The 21,393-nt window shown below is 50.1% G+C and overlaps 1 long non-coding RNA gene across 3 annotated transcripts in view; it reads right to left on the bottom strand.

The window, feature by feature from the left end:
* The window catches only part of LOC148056856 (uncharacterized), a 41,131-nt gene extending 20,444 nt beyond the window's left edge, over positions 1 to 20,687 (bottom strand). For all 3 annotated transcript variants that reach the window (XR_015702172.1, XR_015702171.1, XR_015702173.1), the window contains exons 1-2: positions 20,605 to 20,687; positions 13,353 to 13,885 (exon numbers count right to left, since the gene is read on the bottom strand). This is a non-coding gene — a long non-coding RNA (uncharacterized LOC148056856). The remainder of the gene's footprint in view (positions 1 to 13,352; positions 13,886 to 20,604) is intronic.
* Positions 20,688 to 21,393: the final 706 nt, after the last annotated feature.

Genomic DNA, 21,393 nt, shown 5'->3' with positions numbered 1-21,393 from the left:
GGGCACTATCACCTCCCTGGTCCTGCTGGCCACACTATTCCTGATACAAGCCAGGATGCCATTGGCCCTCTTGGCCACTTGAGCACACTGCTGGCTCATGTTCAGGCGGCTGTCAACCAATACCCCCAGGTCCTTCTCCTCCAGGCAGCTCTCCAGCCACTCCTCCCCCAGCCTGTAGTGTTGCGTGGGGTTGTTGTGACCCAAGTGCAGGACCCAGCACTGAGCCTTGTTGAATCTCATACAGTTGGCCCCGGCCCATCGGTCCAGCCTGTCCAGGTCCCTCTGCAGGGCCTTCCTACTCTCCAGCAGATCGACACTTCCACCCAACTTGGTGTCATCTGCAAACTTACTGAGAGTGCACTCGATCCCCTCATCCAGATCATCAGTGAAGATATTGAACAGGACTGGCCCCAACACTGAGCCCTGGGGAACACCACTTGTGACCGGCTGCTAACTGGATTTGACTCCATTCACCATTTGGTTTGTGAAGGGAGGGAAATTCGTTTTCAGGGGCTTTTTATGCCTTTGTGAGCTTCCACCACAAAAAGAAAAGGGGCATTCAAGTGCCCTATTTCTACAATCAACAGTAAAATGTTAGATACCTACGAAGCTGAACCTGAGATTATAAAGTAAGATTAAGTTGAAATGTAGTACTTTTGCCTTAGTTCAAGAGGTTGCATTTTCAGTGGAACCTTAATTACTTCTTCCAGCTGTAGGTCTTAAATAAGCCTGTCTGTGAAAAGCTCACAGGTTGGGTTGAAGTGGAAATTTCTGCCTAGCTAAGTTTGGAGGAGATGAAATTAAAGAAAAATAAACCACAAAAGAAAAACAAAATGACATAATGTACTGAACTGGAATTAATTTTGCTTTCTTGGCAGCCTTCTGGAAGGAGTCACCAAGTCCCACACGCCTGTGCCCAAGGTGTTGGGCAGGAGGAGAGGAGAGCTACTACAGCATTAATGCAGTGAAGACCATCTACCAAAAGTTGAAGAAAACCTAGAATAACTGAAGTCAAACTTCATTAGGTAACTCCTCGGTACAGCTGCATTTTATCACCTCCCAAGGTCAGTTTTCCTGTAAGATAATGTCAAAGTCTGCAATTCACATTTTTTTTTTATTAATGTGCCATCCTGCAGCAGGTTCCACATTAAATTTAAGGGGTGCAATTTCCAGCAGGGCAGGTGGCTGTTGTGGTGTGTCGCCTTAGCCCTGGCTAAGGCTACCCAGGGAACAAGCTTGGGGCAGAGCCAGGGCCACCCTGACCTCGACAGGTATTTGGCCACCAAGAGCTATGGAGGGCTGTAGGGTCCTATGGGCCCCCATGGCATCGCTCACACTGCACCACAGCCTTCCCTGGGGACAACGGTCAGCCCAGCATGGACAGCCCATGGCAGGGGCTTTGACGGAACAGCAAGAATGCCAAAGCCAAGAGCCACTGTTGGAGCATTAGAGCCTACTGCTGAAGCACATCCCCCTGAAATTTGTATAGAGTGGGCCTTAAACCCCAAAACCACATCTGGAGCAGATCAAGACTCCCTCAGGTCATCTTCCTCCTCACTTTTTCTCTGCAGACAAGGGATGTGTTGCTCAGCCACAATAGCAGTTTGGACATGATGCGTTTGGGACAGCATTTGGCCCTGCAAGAAGGGGACCCTCTGCAGAGGAAGGGGCACAGGAGTGATCAGCTTGCAGGCAACAACCCATATTTGAAGGTGTTTGCACTGTGTAGACACACTGCACAGCTGCTGGCCAGCTGCCACAGCCACTTACCAAGCCTGCCCTCCCTGTTGGCAAAGCCCAGAGCTTTTGTTCGATGAAGGCACCCCATCACCCTCACCTCTCCGCCCAGCCAGCCCTGTGCGCCTCCAGTCCTCCACCCCACAGCTGGGCTGGTCACCTGGCTGGAGCATCCCCCTGCCTCCATCCCCCTCTGGGCCCATTCCTGCAGGTTTTGCTGTGCCTGATCATGTGTAAGAAAGCACAGATCATCAGCTAACCTCCACGCCCTTAAAAAGCCAAAAGAAAAAAGAAAAATCCACAATGAAACTCAGTTTTCGCAGCTTTCTGGGCCCCCAGCAGAAGCCACGCTGCATCACACGCGTTCCCAAAACCGAGTGGTATGATGTTATAGCAAACCTTACCCACCCAGACCAGGAAGGAAGCTGACCCTCTCTTTTATATTCAATATATTGAGTAAAATACAATCCCCCAGACCCTGTGAAAACAAAGTGCCCCCTGCACCCACCTCCCCCCCACCCCGGGGGAGGACAAGAGAACAGACAACTCATGACAGGCGCTGTCACCTCCCACCACACTGGACAGTGCTCAAAGCACAGAGCAATCATCCTTGAGATCTCCAGGGAAGAGAAAGATATGTCCAGAGCAGGCTCCTCTACTCGCAGCAGGAACACGCACTTGTGCGTGTCATCCATCCCCCCACCAACGCATTTTCTTTGCCATTTCAGAAGTGCTCAGTGTTACTTTGGGCTTTCCCCCCGCTTTTCAGTGACATTCATTGACTGTCAAGTTCTTTCCTGTCTCCGCACCGAGCCCCACACCAGCTGGGTTAGCAGCAACACGGGAGGTGCTCTCGGCCCGACACTGGGGTCCCACTCAGGGGTGGGGTGAGCCAAGCCCTTTGCTCAGGCCCACGCCAGGCCAGGGCCCGCGGTCGCCCATCGCCATCACGTCCATATGTGCACGTTGTGGCATTTCCTCGCCGGCTCGCTCCCTTTCCCATGTCAGATCACATTGCCCTCTAGTGGAGTTGAATTTGTAAAAAGCCATCAGCCGGCAGTGACAATGGGTGAGGAAATTAAAAAAAGAAAAAAAAAAATCCAAATCAAGCTAAGCAGCTCCTAACCAAGCTCCTCCCACGCATGAGGAGCCGCTCTCTGAAGACAGCAAGATCCAACAGGCTGCAAGCCCAGCGCACCCGACCAACACGGAGCTGTGGCGAGTACCAACCCCCCCGGCGCAGGGAGCCGCTGGCCATGTAATGACGAACCCCAGAGCCAAGCGCCTGCCCCTCCCTGCTGCTCAGTCCCACGAAAAGCAAAGCAGGCTTTACAGAGCCGACGAGCGCAGTTTACAGCCATCCCACAAGACGAGGCCAGGGCCTCTTACACAACACCTGGTTCCCCTTTGCACCCAGGGCTGAAGCCTGCGTTATAGAATCATAGAATTGTTAAGGTTGGAAAAGACGCTTAAGATCGAGTCCAGCCGTTAACCTAGCACTGCCAAGTCCACCACTAAACCATGTCCTCAAGCACCATGTCTACCCTTCTTTTAACTACCTCCAGGGATGGAGACTCAACCACTTCCCTGGGCAGCCCGTTCCAATGCTTGACCACCCTTTCGGTGAAGAAGTTTTTCCTAATATCCAACCTAAACTTCCCCTGGCGCAGCTTGAGGCCGTTTCCTCTCGTCCTTATCCGCAGGCTGCTGTGTTTGTACAAACAAGCTACAAGAGATGCCTTCAAGAGATGTCTCTCCTCTCAGGAGGGAGGAATTTAAGTGAACAGTTACCAATCTCTAAAATGCAGATGCTTTTGAGAGGGAAATGCTCCAACTACTCAGCCAAGGTGGCAGGTTAGGAATGAAGCGATCACTGCGAGTTGCTCCAGCCTGCCAGCGGGCTAACTGCATTGCTCTCGCGCTGGCATACGATGAGAAAAGCTAGATCAAATGTCCCCACTTACAACAAGATTTCAAAGCATCTTGCAGGACCTATGAACTACCAGGACAGCAGCCCGTCACTTCTGAAGGAAGGGAAGCACAGCTGGGAGCCGCTGGCCTTGCCAGTGGCAAATGGGGCACCCTACACCCCCGGGCTGGGGCCAAGCCCTTAAGCTGCAGTTCGGTCCTGAGACACAGGCACCCCCCAAAGCCTGGGGGAGGCTGGAGCAGCCCCTTTTCCCAGCAGTGATTTCAGGGTGAATCCCTACCAGCTCCTGCAGGGCAGAGCCACGGGAGAAGCTTCAAGGGGAGCCACAAAAAGCCAAGAGACATCAGCAACCACTACAAAAGCTGCCCACCTTCCCAAGGGGTTGATTTTCTTTGGCAACCTGACTCTAAATCCAGTAAGGGAGGATCAGTACAAGACGTGGTATGTTCATTGCAATAACTCTGATAGCTTTCGCACAGCAGGTTGCACGAACATCAAGACAGCTCTTCCACTGCACTGGCACGAGCCAGTCTCTTGCTGGGGTTTGGTGGAAAACCAGCACAAATGAGAGGAGAATTGGGCTTTCATGTCACTCGCCCACTTAAAAATAGTTAAAGTGAAAAGAAACATAGCTATTTTTGCCTTACAGGTCAGCACAGACCAGCCTCACCCTGTGCTCCCTAGTGGGTCTCACCCACCCCAAGATGCCACCGGCTGCACCGGGAGCTTGGGGCCACGTTGGGTCAGGGTGTTGTCCCACTTTGCCTTGGAGAGCTGGTCCCAAGCAGAGCATTTCGGGCCTTTTGCAGGCCTCCCCCTAGGTGCCATTCATAACTTCTGCTTAAAGTTTCTGTTGCTTTGTGGTTTGGGGAGCTGGACGGCTGCAACCGCATGACTGCGCCGCAGAGTCATCCAGAGTGAGCATTTGCTGAAGGGAAGCTCATCTGGGCTCAGATGCTGCCTGGAGCCTCCCAGGGCTGGTGCCCACCTTGGGCACTCACCCCCACGTAAGGACATCCCCCCCACTCTTCCTGGGGTTACTCCAGGCATCACCAACCACTAGGCAGGGCAGGTTTGTGGACTGAAGCACACAGATCTTCATGTCTCACAGCCAGCAGTACCTGGTCAGGATGCAGGGCAGATCGCTGCAACCCAGCAGGACAAGGAGGCAGGGACCCACGTGTGGAGGGCAGTGAAAGTCTTCCCCCTCTCTTAATCCACCTCAACCAGGAAGGCTCACACCCTCCCAGTTAGCCAACATCTCTCCATGCAGGGGTTTCAGGTGTCCTTATACCACCAACACAGTGAGGGTTGGGCACGTGGTGTCCGTAACTGCTTTTTGGGTTTGGTTTCTCCTTCTGTGTCCCTTACAACCATGGCTCAGGCGTGAAGGCCCTGCAGGAGAGGTCCTGTCACCAGAGGCGTACCCAGCTCTTGCAGGACATGCCCAGAGCAGCACCAAAACCATCCAAGATGGGGCAGGAAAGGAAGGGAAAAGGAGGTCCGTGCACCGGAGGAGCTCCTTCCTCCAGGCCTGGGTCAGTGGATAACAGCATTGGCTGTCCTTGCTGAGAGAAGAGCTGCGGAGGCAAACAGCACTCTTTTTTCCCCAATATTTCTGCTCATGTTGCTCTGCCAACAAGCAGCATTTCTGTAATTTCTCCCGAGTACTATGCATGCTCGCCTGGTTCACAAGGCCAAACAAGCTTTGCTCAGCCAACACATAGGTGCAAGAATATATTATAAGCCATCTCCAGTATGTCTTATTGAGCTAATCCATCTTTTTATTTCAAAGAGGAGCAGAAGTTGTGCAGGCCACTGGACTGAAGTCCACAACCCTTGCCTTAGCATTGCCTTCTGCCAGGCAGTGGGATGCAGCTGATCCTGCAGCCTTTGGGGAAGGTGTACTACCAGGCTCTACAGCACGTTTCACATGCCCCTCAGACACAGGCCCATTAGGCAGATCCTAATCTTTCCCACTCTTTTTCTAATTTTACTCCTATCCCTGTCTCACACATCCACCCAGGTCCTCCCAGTCATCAGCCAACACACCCACTAGGCAATGGCTCGTTTCAAGCATCTCCCTGCTTCTGACAGCTCCCTTGCTGTGTTGGGAACTGAGCATCAGTCCTTTGGCTGGCCCAGGACAACTCTTCATTTTTGGGAATGGCATTGCACCCCATTGTCAAGAACTGAAGGAAAAGCAGCAGCGTTTGACCCGCTGGTACCTCATTCGCTATTGCTCCTTGGCAGACGCCGTGCCCACCTGGGGGCAGCCATACACATGGCAAGTCCCCCACTGGCACCCAAGAGCCCAGCCTGCTGCACTAGCATATCTGCTCCTGCTGAGCAAGGGAGGAGGCAGACCCCCTTCTCCTCCCCCAGAAAAGCCCATCCATGGGAGGAACAGCACCAACCTCTCCCCAGCAGCACCCCATCTCCTCACCCAGGCCCCCCTGACTCCTTCACCCACCCCAGCTCAAAGCTGCTGGGCTCCATGTGTTCTTCCACTCGCCAGGGCAGAGCCCATTGAAGTATCAGTATATTTTCCAACACATGCTAATATAAAGGATAAATAATCCCTGATCTGCTCAGCCATTCTGCTAGTGCCAAATAGGGACGGCATTTATCTTCAAATGTCCGGAGACACAGCATCCTGAGGGCAGGATTTTTAAGAGGTCCTGAGTAGGCAGAGAAGGAATTCAGCAGACTTATGCTATTTGGGACACCGACTCTAAATTTGGAATCAAAGAGTCACCTTCCTGTTAGCCCTTAGCCATCCGCTTTCCCAGAAGTAGCTGCCTGTTTCCAAGATATTTGGCACTTTTCTGTCTCTCGCTCAAGTCATGACAACTTAAATTAGCCACTGTAAAAGGTCTTTGAATGAAAGGAAAAGGCTATAGAAAGGTAGAGTATCCCCTTTGATGAGGTTACAGAGGGCATAATCATCATTTACCAACCTCACAGACTAAGAGGAAAAATGTTTTTAGTTACAAGTTCATTTTTTTCATTGAACAAGTTTCAAACAATTTTTTTCATTATTACTAATGACAAATTCCATATGTGTTCAACTAGTGCCAACTCAGGTCTTCTAAACCATCGATAAAGCCTTATTTCATCTGATCGTTAGTTACAAAATTAGTTCTTTGGGAATACCGTCTCCTTGGAGAATCAGACAAGTTGAGAAAATTTCCCTCTGGGGAATTGCTGGTTTAATATTCAGATTCAATTCTCTTCTAAATTTCTGGTCTGACTCTGGTACAGTTTGAATATATAGTTGAAGACATTTAGTAGAATATACTTTATCGTCAAGCTGAAATATTTATTTCGTCTGGGACCTTGAAGGCTGAGCTGCTAGAAGTAGAAACATATTTTCCTTCCCACCTCGCTCTGAGCCTCTTCCCCCTGTCTGGGGCATATCCCACATGGCACTGCTACGTGTAAGGCCAATTTTGCAATGCACAGGTCCTTTGTAGCACCACTCCCCGTGCGAGCACAGCTGCTTGGATGCAAAGATCTGTGCCCCAGAGCCCCACATTACAAGTGCCCTCATGTGCAGCCTGTTTCCCAGCCAGGATGAAGCAACTCGGTGATAGCCATCCAGCTCAAAGGGCAGAAACCCACGTCAGAGGAGTCCCTGATGCAACTAGCATCAGGAGCAAAGGGTGGTAGGAACAGAACAAAATGCCTTTTTACACCTAAAAGCAGGCTGGACATGGGAGTGAGGTGTACAACACTGGTGGCTGCTGGAGGAGGGCAAACCTCACCCACAGGTGCCAGGGTGCTTGCCAGTGCCCTGGCGAGAGGGAGGATTCCAGTCCCTAGGGCTCTTAATCAGGCATTTAAAATAATAAATCTTATTACACTAAGCATATTACTGTTAAGCCTTCAGCTGTTAATATTCAGCCGCTGTTGGAAGGGCCGGACCCAGCCACAAATCAGCCTAAAAGCGACACATCCAAAGTGGCAAGGTGATACTTCCGAGAGAAATAATTACTTTGGCCAGGGAAACTCCGAGCCAGTGCAGCAACTGTTGCTGCCAAGTGCATCACCAACACCATGGAAGCACTGACTAGTTATCATGGGGGACCTGTGGGAGATGTCCCCTGTGGCCAGCTACCTGCAGACGTGCCTTCCTCCAGCCTCGTGCTGCAAACTGCCCACCCCGAGACCCACCTGCTCCTTGGGTCCCAGCTCTGAATAACTTAGGTAGGCAGGTTTTCCCATACCAGGGAGCAGCCCACACTGAACTCACCATCGTTAAGGCACGCAGAGCTCTCCAACCCTTGAGCATCACACAGGCTCCACTTCTCCATCCTCCAAAACACACACGAGCCTCATTAGCCCTGTTGTGGTTTAACCCCAGCCAGCAACTACACACCACACAGCCGCTCGCTCACTCCTCCCCCCGTGAGATGGGGGAGAGAATCAGAAGAGTAAAAGTGAGAAAGCTCTTGGGTTGAGATAAAGACAGTTTAATATGTAAAGCAAAAGCTGTGCATGCAAGCAAAGCAAAACAAGGACTTCATTCACTGCTTCCCATGGGCAGGCAGGTGTTCAGCCATCTCCAGGAAAGCAGGGCTCCAGCAAGCGTAACGATTACTTGGGAAGACAAATGCCATCGCTCCAAATGTCCCCCCCTTCCTTCTTCTTCCCCCAGCTCTATATGCTGAGCATGATGCCATATGGTATGGAATAGCCCTTTGGTCAGTTGGGGGCAGCTGTCCCAGCTGTGTCCCCTCCCAGCTTCTTGTGCACCCCCCGCCTGCTCGCTGGTGGGGTGAGGAGCAGAAAAGGCCTTGACTCTGCGTAAGCGCTGCTCTGCAGTAATGAAAACATCCCTGTGTTATCAACACTGTTTCCAGCACAAATCCAAAACATAGCCCCATACCAGCTACTGTGAAGAAAATTAACTCTATCTCAGCCAAAACCAGCACAAGCCCCTAGCCCAGCTCTTACATCCTCCAGGGAGGTGGGAGCCCACCTTCATCTTCCAAGGCAGAGGAGGGCTCCCTGTAGGCACTGCTCAGCCCTCAGCAGAAAGCTTAACAAAGCAAGCTTCCCTCCAGCCCAAATCCCAGGACTGCCACACCACTACTGAACTTACCAGCAATGAGCAAAGCCCCAAGGCAGCACCTCCTCTCCAGGATTCCTAAACTAGACCCCCTTGCTTCTAGGTGCCCTCTATAGCCAGCATGAATAGCTAACAGCAATCACCTGAAGGCCAATCTGTAGGAGCTGTAGGTTGTTGAGGGCTTTTTTTCTGTCTAAATGAAAGCTTTAACCACCCACCTGGTGAGGGATTTAGCAATCCAGGTGGTTTCTGTGGGTATCTGGGCATTGATGGTGTACAAGGGGTCGGAGGCAAGTGAGCTGTGCTGGGCCTGGGTCTGTGCCCACCCAGCACCCTGCGGAACCAGGCAGAAGCCATGCTGGGCTGCACTCACACCACCTATTTTTCTTTGTGTCACAGGTTTTTTTCAAGAGGTTTTAATATTGGTCAGCTCCTTATGTACTATTTGTTTAAAAGGGGCCTTATCTTGAATACCCTATTTGCCATTATCAGCTGTGATTCCAGCACTTAAAGATAACACCGGGCTCAAATTATCTAATGTAAAAATCACAAGTGATCTTAAAAACAACGTATTTGAGAGGGTCTTTTAATTTCTTCATTTTCCTAAGCCTTTCTAGGGCAAAATTATAACCTAGAAGTTGAGAGCTGGAATAGAATTTAAAATAGAATAAAAGCTAAGGTTTGACTCTAATACTAGGAATGAGGACCTGGGGCTCTAAAAGGATCCTTGAATATTTGAAACTAGAATGGTATTACAAGAATCAGCTGTGCTAAAACTATTCATCTCACTGTTTTTACACATGAGGTGGAAATCTATATTTGCAAAGTATTGCGTGTGATTTGAGCACCCGACAGGAACGAACAAGAAAAATTCAACCCTGAAGATATGGTTTATTGAAGGCAAATAACTGAAAACAGGGTGTCTGCTGATTCACTCAGTTTGTGACGGACTCTGTCATCATTGTCACTTGCTTGATTTCCTTCTCTGCTTATACCTCTGTGTTTCACAAGGGACAGAGGACGGCAGCATGCACGGAGGGCTCCTTGGAAGCTGTTAGTCATCAGCGCACTCAGATCTGCGACTGAAAGCTGCGGAAACACCGCTGACTTCAAGCAAGGGCTCGACGTAAGACACAGCTGGCTCCTTGAGCTGCTGGTGGGTAGGAAACGGGCAGGTAAAATGAGATCTGTGTCACCGAAAAAAAACAGATCCAATTTCACAACACTGCACAGGGGACGCCTCCCTCCCACCCGTCCTAAGGAAGGGGCTGGGAAGCCCCCATTTGCTACCAAGGCTATCCTGCACCCGGCTGGCAGAAACCAGGGGGATTTCCCCAATGGCAAAGGATTCCCAGAAGAGTTCTCCCAACGTGCGTGTGCCTTTCTCCCACCTCGGGGAAAGGATGCCTGCTGGACCAGGTAAGGTAGAGGCAGGCCAGGGTGGACGTGGCCCCTGAGCCTGCTGCCCTCCCCCAGCAGCGGCCTCCCTCCAGCCCTGCTGCGCAGCAGAGGAGGCTGCGCGTGGACTGCCCGCCATGGGATCTCTCCTCACCAGCCTTTCCCAGGCCATTTGGGACAGAACATTAACAAAAACAGTTGAAGGCCCATTAAGTATGAGTCATGCATCCTGTGACAGCACATGGGGACTAAACATTAGGAAACACTGTTCCCCGCATACCAGTAGTCTCCAAACCAGTGCCACCCAGTTCAGCACAGTGCACATTCTGCCTTGCAACTTGCTTCTTTAATGGAGCTTCTTGGCCTCTAAAAGCAGAGCCCAGCCATGCGGTAATCTCACCGATAGCTTGTTTCATACAGCCCGGGTCCTGCTGGGGAGAACCAGTGCTGATGTTCAATAGCCCAGGGGCTGGCAGCCCGGGTTTGAGGCACACCCTCTCGTTTCTGAGATGCTCTCTGAAACATTATCCATGGTTTTTTCATATGACCTGCTCTGAGCAGCCTGCAGAGCACAAAACTGTTTTATTGGAAAGTCCTCGGCTATTCAAGACAAATTAGGAAATCAAATGGGATGAAATATAACAACTCCAATGAATGTGGCACTCAGCTGTGTTATCCCATTTGGAAAGGCTGAACTAAATCCAGCTGTGAGAAAAATCTTGATTTCACTCCTGATTTAGCATTTTAAAGACCAACACGGGATTATACTACACAAACATGCTGTTACCAAATTAGTTGACTTCAAGCCCTCCCCAGCTTGATTGCTACAGCCACATTTTGCTCTTCACTGCAGTAGGCTTTTGGATAACTCCACGTGACGCCAGGTGGCTGCTGCGCTTTGCAGCAGGAAAGCATAATTTCACCCTCCTATTTCTGCATTTTTGGGGCCAAAACTGCTCTTCCCTTCTGTGCTCAGGCACGGAGATCTAGACAAGGTCATTTCACCAGCGTTGGTGAAGACGATCTCCAGGCAGGGCGCTGGTTCTAACACACCAGGGGAGATGAGACCTTCGCTTTCCAGTTTCCTTCTCTGCTTTCTTTACATTGGTTCTCTTCTCGCCAGTCCTTTCTCCAGAAAGTTCCCCCAGCAACAAGACCAAATTAATGCTTGCAGAGTGTCACACCAGACTGCAAATGCCGCTGCTCTTTGTCCTAAAATAATTCTCATGTGAGTGACTAGCATACAGACTCCCTAAATCGTGATTTGTTTTACCATGTCCCAAATGTGGGACTTAAAATTATTAAGACTTTTAAAATTGGCCAGAGAGTGCCCAGAAGTGCCATTTGCTTCTGGAGCAAAGCGTTACCTCTGCAGGGCAGGCTGTGTCCTCTGCCGCTCCCGGGGGTGGCTGTCCTGCCCCAAGTCAAAGCCCTGATAAGTCTTCTTCCTTGCTCTCTTTGATTGCAGGAAGAGCTGCATTTGTAACAGATAACAGCTCAGGGTGATGTTTGAAGCTGGCAGATCCGTGCTGAGCTGGCAGGGAGGCGGCAGCCCGCCCTGGGTGATTTTCATGTTTCCAGAGGATGGAGAGGCAGCACTGGGGACAGGCACATGGTCCCGCCAGCTGCAGAGGGACCGGGGCAGCTCTTGTCTCAGCAGATCTAATTTGTCACCTGCAAATATCTTCTTGATAGACATTACGCTGTATTTGGTCTTACACACACGTGTGCACATGTGTTCCCATCAGTGGGGTCACTGATGTCCCTCCTATGCTACCCCTTTAATTTAGTCACCCAACAGCTAAAAGACACTACAAAATGACCCTTGGGGGAAGTGGAAACGCTGATCTCCAATTTGGGGGGCCCCTACCAACATACCCATGTACCCCAAAACCAGCAGCACAGGTAGTGCAGAGCCCAAAGAGAATTTTGGGGTCAGAGACAGGACTATGTGACAAAGCCCAGATCCCAAATCACCCGAGACACTGGCAGCAACCAGATCAAATCCAACATCTGCACTGAGCCTCTCGGCAGGTCTGTGTACAGCGTGACAAAATCTCAACTCCAAAAGTACTAAATCTGGAGGAAGTTTAAATCCAGAAACAAAACACTTATACTAGAATCAGCCAGTATTTAGAGTGCGTGTTCATGGGCGGGAGTTTATGCGTTTGCATCCCATGCATGCACATTTCTTTGCACTCATTAACTACTTGAATTTTTAACAAAAGTTAAGATCTAAGTTAGATCACAAGAAAGAAGAATTGCTCATATTAGTCACATTTTTCATAGGCAAATTCACAGCTCAGGCTGATACCAGGATCTGCTTTTGCTCAGCTCTTTTCCCACAAACAGCATTTTGGGGCACAAACGACCTGGTTTAGTGATGCTGCAGAGAGCCAGCCCATGCCAGGGGCAAATTCCAGGCCTGGCCTAAATGGGTGTAATTCACATTCAAATCAGTTGAAGTTATGCCAGCCTGCTCCAGGACTGGCCCAGCTCCTGCAGCTTTTCTCCTGAGCTTTGTTCCCAGCCTGTCAGTGTAATGAGCACACGCACCCAGGATTTTGGCACAGACGGGAGGCGAGGAAGGCTCTGGCCATGCCCATCAATCACAAAGCTTTACCTTGGACAGAATTTAAATCAGTCACCAATTTACCGACTCCCAGCCTGATGAGGCCTGTGATAATCAGGAACATTTGGGGATACATATTTATGTTCCCAGAAATGAAAACATAGGGAGTTATTAATAGACGAATCTAAAAGCATCCCTGAGACTGTGTGAGGTCTCATCATCTAGCAACACTTTGCTATACCCACTGCTGGGAACATAATCATCTAGGTTGTCATCGTGCACCCACCGTCATCAGCAGCACCACGAGCTCAGCCCCACTTTGAGGCCAGCTCAGTCTCCACCAAAGGGGCAGCAACATTTTAACCCCCCCTCAAGGGACTTGCAGAGGGAATGGGTGCCAGAGCCTGGGCACAGCCAGGGCAGGGCTGGATTTTCTGCTTACCAGCTCAGCTGTTTCCAGCTTCCCTTGGGAGACAGGCTCCCTTTTCCTCTCTTCCGAGACAGACTGAGGAAAAGCCTGGAGCCACCCTCTGGTTTAATGACAAAGGCACACATGGGAGCAGGAGGGCACCAGCCAAGGATGCTCCTGTCCTGGGGGCAATGATGAAGGAGGATCCAGAACTTAACCTTGCTCTTCTTACCTTGGAATTGGACCTGGCCAGGGCTGGGGAATGGCTGGACCAGTCTCAGCTTCATTCCTAGACCTTGTCAGCATGCGAACCAGGAGGCTGGGAAGCACTTCTCACCACCCGCATCCAGCAGGGCCAGAGGATCAGGTAGGACTTGGCCGCACAGGCCAGGTTTTCAACGCACTGTGCATCACTACTCAGCACAAGGAACAGAAATGCAATGTGCTTGTCCGTTTGTTCTTACGTCCACTCCTCTATTCCCCCCCACCGTGAGTTTCCCTTGAAATTGCAGGCACAAAAGCCTTTGCTTTCCAGCTCTGAGATAGCTGTTATGCAAATAGACGAGGCAGTCCAAGAGGATACTGTCCTTTTCCAGTAACCTCTCGCAGGTCTCTGCTGTTGCTCTGTAAAGGCGGAGGTGTTGTTGGCAGAGAGCAGGCTGGGGTACCACTGCTAGAAGGTGAAAGGCTGGGGAGGAAGGTGGTGCAGCCAGCTGATTCCTGGTTTGGGTGCTCCGTTCCTGGGTATGGCAGGGTGCTGAACACCTAGGGGGAAAATATTATTTAAAGCCAAATACATGAAATAAATGAACAATTTTACCTTTTTTTTTTTTTCTTAGAAACCTATATGCTTTATAGGCAAAACTTTTCTGAATATGTTAAAATACAGATATTTCACATCTGCTCTGTTCTTGCCCTTTAGTGTGGTCATCTGGCACCCCATTGTAAAGCTCTATTTCTAGAAGGTCATTCTACTATAAGGCTGTTTCACCTGGCTTAAAATTAGTTACAGATTTATAAAGAATCACATCTTTATGTAAGGAGGGGGATTTTTTTTTTAATGCATGTTTAATAAGACAGAATATGAACTGGCTATGTTTTGGGATTTTGTTCATTTTTACAGTGTTTCCACCCATTTATTTTATGGGCTCTGGGCACTGGAGGCTAAAATTGAGAGCTTATGAGCGGTTATAAAAGACAAGAACAGACATATTTTTCATGACAGTTTGAATAGCCAGGCTGAAGAAAAGAAAAAAAAAAAAAACCAGCAATGCTTTTTATTCACACCTTAGCCAACAGTTTTCAGCCAAAGGAAGAAATAAAAACACACACAGAGCCCTTAGACTGAGCAGTACTTGCTCAGCCTGAGCTCAGCATCATTTTTTTCTCAGTGCTGGACTCAGGCACGGACACCTGTATTTTTTTCTCACTGGCTTTTCTCCGGTGTGCCTTGGCAATGCGCTCTACCGACACCAGAGCATCTACTTTAACTGCAGCCCGAGGAGTGGGGGGCTGCCGCTATCCCCACCTTAGGCACTGGGGCACGCAAAGGAGAGGCTGCCAACAGCCATTAATCGCAGGGGCCCAAGCAGAAAGCCCCAAGACCCGAGTCATCGGGGTGCATGGCACCATGACTCTCTCTGTATGTTTAAAGCATTGCCCCTACTAACGTCTGTCAAAGCTGCGGGCACCTGGCACTTCTGTAAATCAGATTTTCAGGTCTTCAGCAGGCATCCAGAATGCAAAGAAAACATGTTTATGGGCCACCCGCGGTCAAACACCGCAGAGGTCCAAACACAGATTTGCACAAACCAGGTCCCTGTGACCAGGATAGACTCAGTATCCAGTGGGCCAAAGGCTGGAACTCCTTCTGTGTGGCTGATTACACATCTCACAGGCACCAGTTCTGGCCCCTGGTTTTACAGCAAAGGTCTTGAAAGGAGAGGAAACAGCTGGTGAATAATTCATTGTGTACCCTCCCGGTTGTACTGCAGCCTCTCTGCTTGTTTGCAGGCAGGGTCATCTGTACCACCATGAGCCATTCTCCCAACCCTGCTGGAAACAAAGGCTCCCTTTTTGCAGCTGTTTATCCAAAGGATATAGAGAGGGATGCGGGAGGAGGTGGGGAAATAGCAGTAGTTGGAGATCCCACCCAGCAAGGTGCCTCCTCAGGGAGCAGAGGTACCTCCAGGCAAGGAGGGCTTGGGACTCGCAGCCGCATCCCACGTCTACCCACCCACTCTGTTCCCCTCACCATTAAGTCTTCTCCCAACTTATGACGATCCATCCTCCCGTATCAGAAAGACTACTTCTGAACTTGGCAATGAAACCGAAGTTGTGAAAGTTGAAGAATTATGAAAATTAAAGAATCAAGCAAATGAATGAGAGCAGTGGGGGAAGAAGGCTCCAGAACACTTTGGAGGGGAAAAGAGCAGGGCTGGGCACTGCAGGATGTAATGGCGACAGGGACAGACTCCTGGCGGGAGCTGGGGCTGTGCCAAAAAGCTGAGCAGAAGCATGCTGCCTCTTTGAAATGCCGTACCACCCAGGTAGGTGCCAGCACCCTCTGTCTGGAGTTTGGTGGCACAGAGCAGCCCTGGGGGATGTGGCAACAGGGACACTAGCTCCAGCGAATGCTTTTTGGGGAAACGCCCCAAGCGGGGACGAGCCGTTCCCCAGGACAGGGCTGCCAGCGGGGTAACCACGCTGCTCATCTTGTGCTGAGGACCCCAGCCATCATCTCACATCCAGCTCATCCTGAACTGGTAGAAAGTTATTATACCTACTGCACCTCCCAGCCCATAACTCACACATCTATTAGTCAGTGACACCCTACTATATTTTTTGCCATCACTTGCAGTGCTTTAGAGGTTGCCAGAGTCTGGCTCGGGGAATGTTTCTCCAATATATCTTTAGATGTAATTAAAAAAAGGACTCTTTTATCAGCTGGCTGCCCCAGTTTGCCTGCAGCATAGATGGAGACCGGGGAGAGGTTTTGCGAGTGTTTTTTACAGAATTGCAGTAAGAAGCTGTTTCCTCTGATATCCAAGATGTTTCCTGTGGGAGCGAGCCAGGTGCAGCCACGACGCCACGCAGAGGGTCGCAGGCTCCATCTCCAGGCACAGCCGCTTCGGGAAGGGGGCGAGGGGAGGTGGGCACACAGCCTCGCAAGGCTCCCCCCAGCCTGAGCCCGTCCCCCCACAAAAGGCCAGGGGAACAGCCTGTTTGCAGACCCCTGCCGCCAGCCAACGCTGCTCTTTGTGAGCTGCACACACGCAGCGGGAGGGAGAATAGTGGTCGAGTCCTGACAGACCTTATGCTAATTCACCAAAGAGCATTTTAGACCATACACGGACACTTAATCGAGTGGGAGAGACAGCAGCGAACACGACATTTAATTATGGGAAAGAAAAACGAAGTCTTTTACCCTGCATTTGGCGTTCTCCCAACACACAGAGTTAATTGTTAGGAGGGTATATTAGAAGGCAATGAAGGAGAAGATTGAAAACCCTGATTATGCCAAGGTCCTGAAAATGCTGAATTTATTGAATTTCACATGAGAAAACACAGGCTGTGCCACGCTGAGGGCTGTGCCAGCAGCCAGCTAAGAGCTCAGGGGGTCTGTATGTTCATTTTAGAAGGCGACAAAGCACCCCAACTGTGTTATGAGCCCCTGCCAACTGCTAGCCAAGCCCCACTGCATCCCTAAAACGGGGCAGGCCAGTATACTCGGGTGAATGCCCCTGAAGCATGGGCAGACCTTGGTGTCAGTGATGCACAAGGTGGGCAGACTTTGGTGTAGGTGGTGCACAAGGCCAGCACGTTCTTCAGAAGCTCAGTTTTCCTTGGGAAGAGAATCTAACCAGGTAAAGCTGGGAAGGACATTTCAGCTGTGACCTCCGTGTAATACATTAAGGTGCACTAAATTTGGCAAGAGTCTGCAGCAACAGCAAGCCCAAACTGCTTTGGGAAGCACTGGCACAGATGCCTATGAGAGAACAAGAGCTGCGGGGCTGGATCCCGTGAAGGTCCATCGGTCCCAGGTGCACCCAGAGGAGGGGGTACTACAAGAACAGAGACTCGACAAAAATGCTTCCCCCCAAAACCCCCCCTGCCTCCAACAGATTGATTCCTAGGCCTGTCCTTGGGCTGCAGTGCAGCCTTAGCGTCCTTCAGCATGTTTCCCCATGAATTTTATCAGTTGTCCCTTGAACCACATCATAAACTTTTAGCCCCTTCTTTTGTTCGTGCCTGGTCACAGGTGAGAGGAAAACTGCATCTGGAGCTGACCTGTGGATTCAGTCATTATACCAGGATCCTTGGCCTAACACACCTTCCTGGGAAACTCTCCCACCTGGGTCCCATGAAGAAGAAAAGTGCCAACAACTGCCGATTCCTTCATGCCATTAACAATCCCATCTGCCTTTGCTGAAGTCGGTAGAATTGACTCTGGATTTTAGTGGAGCAAGCTGCTTTTTTCCCCTGCTTTTTTTTTTTTTTTTTTCCTTAACATGAAAATCCACACCCATGAACGAAATCCAGCTCGTGTTATACCTGCAGTAGCTGTAGATGTACTGCAGGGGGTAACCTTTGGCTGCTGATGCACTCGCTGCTGCCGCAAGGCAAGTGGGAACAGGCTCCACTAGTCAGCTTCGGCAGAGGAAACTCGGGTGGCAGGAGCCCCGGTGATTTATACCATGGTGCCTATTTAATTACAGCAAGCTTCTGCTTTTCCTAGTTTTAAATAGCTTAGGAAAAAGAGTCATAGAATCATAGAATCGTTAAGGTTGGAAAAGACCCTTAAGATCATCGAGTCCAACCGTTAACCCAGCACTGCCAAGTCCGTCACTATACCATGTCCTCGAGCACCATGTCTATCTGTCCTTTAAATACCTCCAGGGATGGAGACTCAACCACTTCCCTGGGTAGCCTGTTCCAATGCTTGACCATCCTTTTGGGTGGTCCTAAAAATAAAAATAAAAATAAAATAATTTTTAAAAAGACAGAATCTGACATTTGGGGTAAGGTAGCTAAAATTATTATTTTGCGTCTTTCAGATCGCATGATTTTTGTGCCTGACCAATGTCACTGGAGATACACAAACTGACCACCTGAAGCTGCCTCACGGACACAGAGCCAGGCCATCGCTGCAGAGGGGGAAGTCCAGCAGAAAATGTTATTGTCTAGCCCCTAACGAAACACAGCAAACAGGGGAATAACCTAGAAGCCTTGTGTAACAGCGACACACTTCACACCAGCAGTCAAGGAGGCATCCCAGTTCAGCAAGCACTTGGCTCATGCCGAGCTTTGAAGTGAACCCCAGCAGCTTTGATGGGAGTTAAGCGAAACGCTGAGGCAGGTCCCACGCTGCTGCTCTGGGCAGCCATCAGAGGCCACGCATCCCTCAGGGCCAGCCCGAGGATGCCGCACACACCTCCCGAGATGGGGATCTAAGGCAGGACAGTGCTACACCGAGGATCTGTTCATTGATCGAGCTCTCAGGGTGAAATTCTGCTGAGCTGAGAAAAAAAAAAAAATAATGGCAGGTTTGTCCCCAGCAGCCAAACACGCTATGGTTTTGGCTTCGGTTTATCAGGAGTCTGACCCAGCTAGTGCTCGGCAGCCAGCACCGGCCAGGCCGTGTTTACAAGGCTGGCAGCGGGCAGTTCTGCTGCCTGTGCCAGAGCAGAACCGGCCGGGCAGAGCAGGGCCAGCAGCCGCGGGACCTGCCGGGAGCGGAGACCCAGGAGCTCCGGCTCAGCCCCGCAGCTCTCAGCTCTGCCTGCCTCATGCTTGCAGCCTCCGCTGCTCACGATACAGCATTTCAGTAAATAATTAAGTTGGGTGCTTTTTTAAATGAGTCAAGAATAAATCTCTTAACTAAAATGTTTAATATGCTGTTAAAAAATTGATTTAAACACTTCCCACTGTTTTTATAGTACTTGGCCCTCTCTGTGAGATGTTTTTGGTGAAGCAATTTTCCCCTTTAAGCCCTACAAACATTTTCTTCTGAGGAGCTCCTCGAGGAAGGGGCTGGCTGATCATTTGCAAGAGTGCTGTTCCCTGGGGCTGTTTCCAGCGCTGCCTGGTAATGCTCCAGGAGACCTGGCAATAATTCACCCCCAAACTGTGCATGCCCTCAGTCACATCAGACTTTCAAGAAACATGTCAGCGTGGACCCGCCTGCCGGGCGCCCCATGCCCTGCCCAGGTTAGCAGGAGGAATGTGCGAACCCACACCTACGGGCAGGGCGTACAAGTAGAAATGAAGGTTAGAGAAGTGCCAAAGCCAAACAACAGTGAAACACGGGGGAGCAGATTCCTCCTTTTGCAAGGATTGATTTGAATCATTTGCCTTTATTCCACAGCAACAACCATGCCTCAGATCCCTGTTGTCTCAAGACAGCATGGGCTCATCAGCGGAAAAGCAGTGAGACAAACCCAGGCCTCACTGCAAAAGAAAGGGGGGAAATAAATAAATAAATAAATGGGGTTTTTTAAATTGTAAAAAAAAAAATAATTAAAAATCTCAGAACAAAGCCACCTCATCTGCAACACTTTTAAAATGGAAGTCAAATTGAAGATTGAAAGACCAGCCTGCGCAAGAAGCACATTTTCCTGTTCCCTGTACAACAAGCAGAGGGTGGTTTCAATTCATCAGTGGCTGAGCTGTTGCACAATAAAACTCACTGGTGAATGAGCTACTTTAAAAGCAACGGAGCTTTGTCCTCTTGGTGGCTCAGCTTCTCCAGTGTCTCTAAAATGTTTGTTTTAAGTGGGAAATGACTAACAGGCCTTTGCAGAAACGAAGGCAGTTGAGGCTCCAGCTTTGGGAAGCTACCCACAGCGTCAGGCAGACGGAGCTGGGGAAGCCCCCTGCGAGCAGGGGCTGGAAGGCAGCAGAGCAGAGGGGATGCAGCTCCATCCTCACCACTGCAGGCGACCCAAGGAGTTCAGCTCCTGGCACCTGGTTCAGCCCACTGGAGCCCCGAGAGCAAGCAAGCCTGAATGTCGCATCGCACTGCTCTGAATCACCTCTCCCCACACCACCATTCTTACCCTCCTGCTAAAAAAAAATCCAGCCCTCAAACACACTTAGTCTTTGAGAGCACAAACCAAGCATCAGAGAACCAGTCCCATCTTCCCCACACGACAAAAAGCTGGAAGCAGCAGCACCAAGGCAGCTTGCCTTGCCTTTACATCTCTACAGGCTGTCAACTCTGAAACCTAATGATGGTGCTAAAACAGCAGCCATCCTTGGCTCGCTTACAGGGAGCACTGCAGTGGGCTACCAGCTACAGTGGGCTTGTGCCACCATCCCACGCTCCTTCCATGAAGCCCCAGCCCCTCAGAGGGAGCATCCAGCTTACCCCAAGTGCTTGCCGTGGCATAGCCACTGCAGCATGCCAGAGGCTGAAAACCTGGAAGCTCACCTCTGATGTAGGACAAATTAGAACCCACACAGCACAACCTTGTCTTACTTACCAAGAAGAGCCTGGACACTGGGAACAACAGACCAGCACCCTTGGGGAGCCCACGGATGCCAGCAGCAACTTAAGGAAAGCCGCTTTTATTCTATAAAAGCAAGCAAAGACCTTGAACTCTTATCAGGCACTTATCACCAGGACAACAGAGAAAGGTGCTTGAACCCTGGCCAAAATGTTTTTCTTTCTGCTTCACAGAACACACGAATTGCAAGAGCAGCCTGTCTCCAGGAGTACTTGTGCCTCAGAGACATCAGCAAGATTTCCAGGGTAAACTGATATGAAGTCTTATGTTTCTTGTGGTCTAAACCCAACCACAAATATAAGGGATCTCAAATGCTGACACCATTTAAAAAAACAAACGAAACCCAACCACACTACCTCTCCCAAGCGCAGGCATTACTCCAAGACCTACATCCCTTTATCACACTACACTGATATATTAGACCAGACCCACTTTCCTCAGTAGTTTAAGCTGAAACACCTGGCTACAAACTGGGACACAGGCACTTCTTATTCTGTCATCGCTGGTTTGGGGGCAGAAAAGAGGGGCTAAAGGCTGGCAGCAACAAAGTAGAGATGGGAAGAGAGGAGCCTGAGTATTTTGTCTGTCTCCTGCAACACTTCTTAGCATGAGCTATAAAACTCTGGAAAGTTTCATTATTCACACACACTTCCAGCCCCTGGAGCTGTAACTCACCATGCATACACCTTTTCCTCCTGTTTATGTTACCTGCCTTCCTACTGGATTTAGTAAAAATTCCCATTTTATTGAGGTGAAATTCCCACC

This window comes from Nipponia nippon, unplaced genomic scaffold, assembly GCF_047370975.1.
Source record: "Nipponia nippon isolate SJK-2023a ecotype South Korea unplaced genomic scaffold, ASM4737097v1 scaffold_11, whole genome shotgun sequence".
Lineage (NCBI taxonomy): Eukaryota > Metazoa > Chordata > Aves > Pelecaniformes > Threskiornithidae > Nipponia > Nipponia nippon.
Note: the sequence above shows the minus strand (reverse complement) of the source record. Positions and strands in the feature narration are given on the sequence as shown.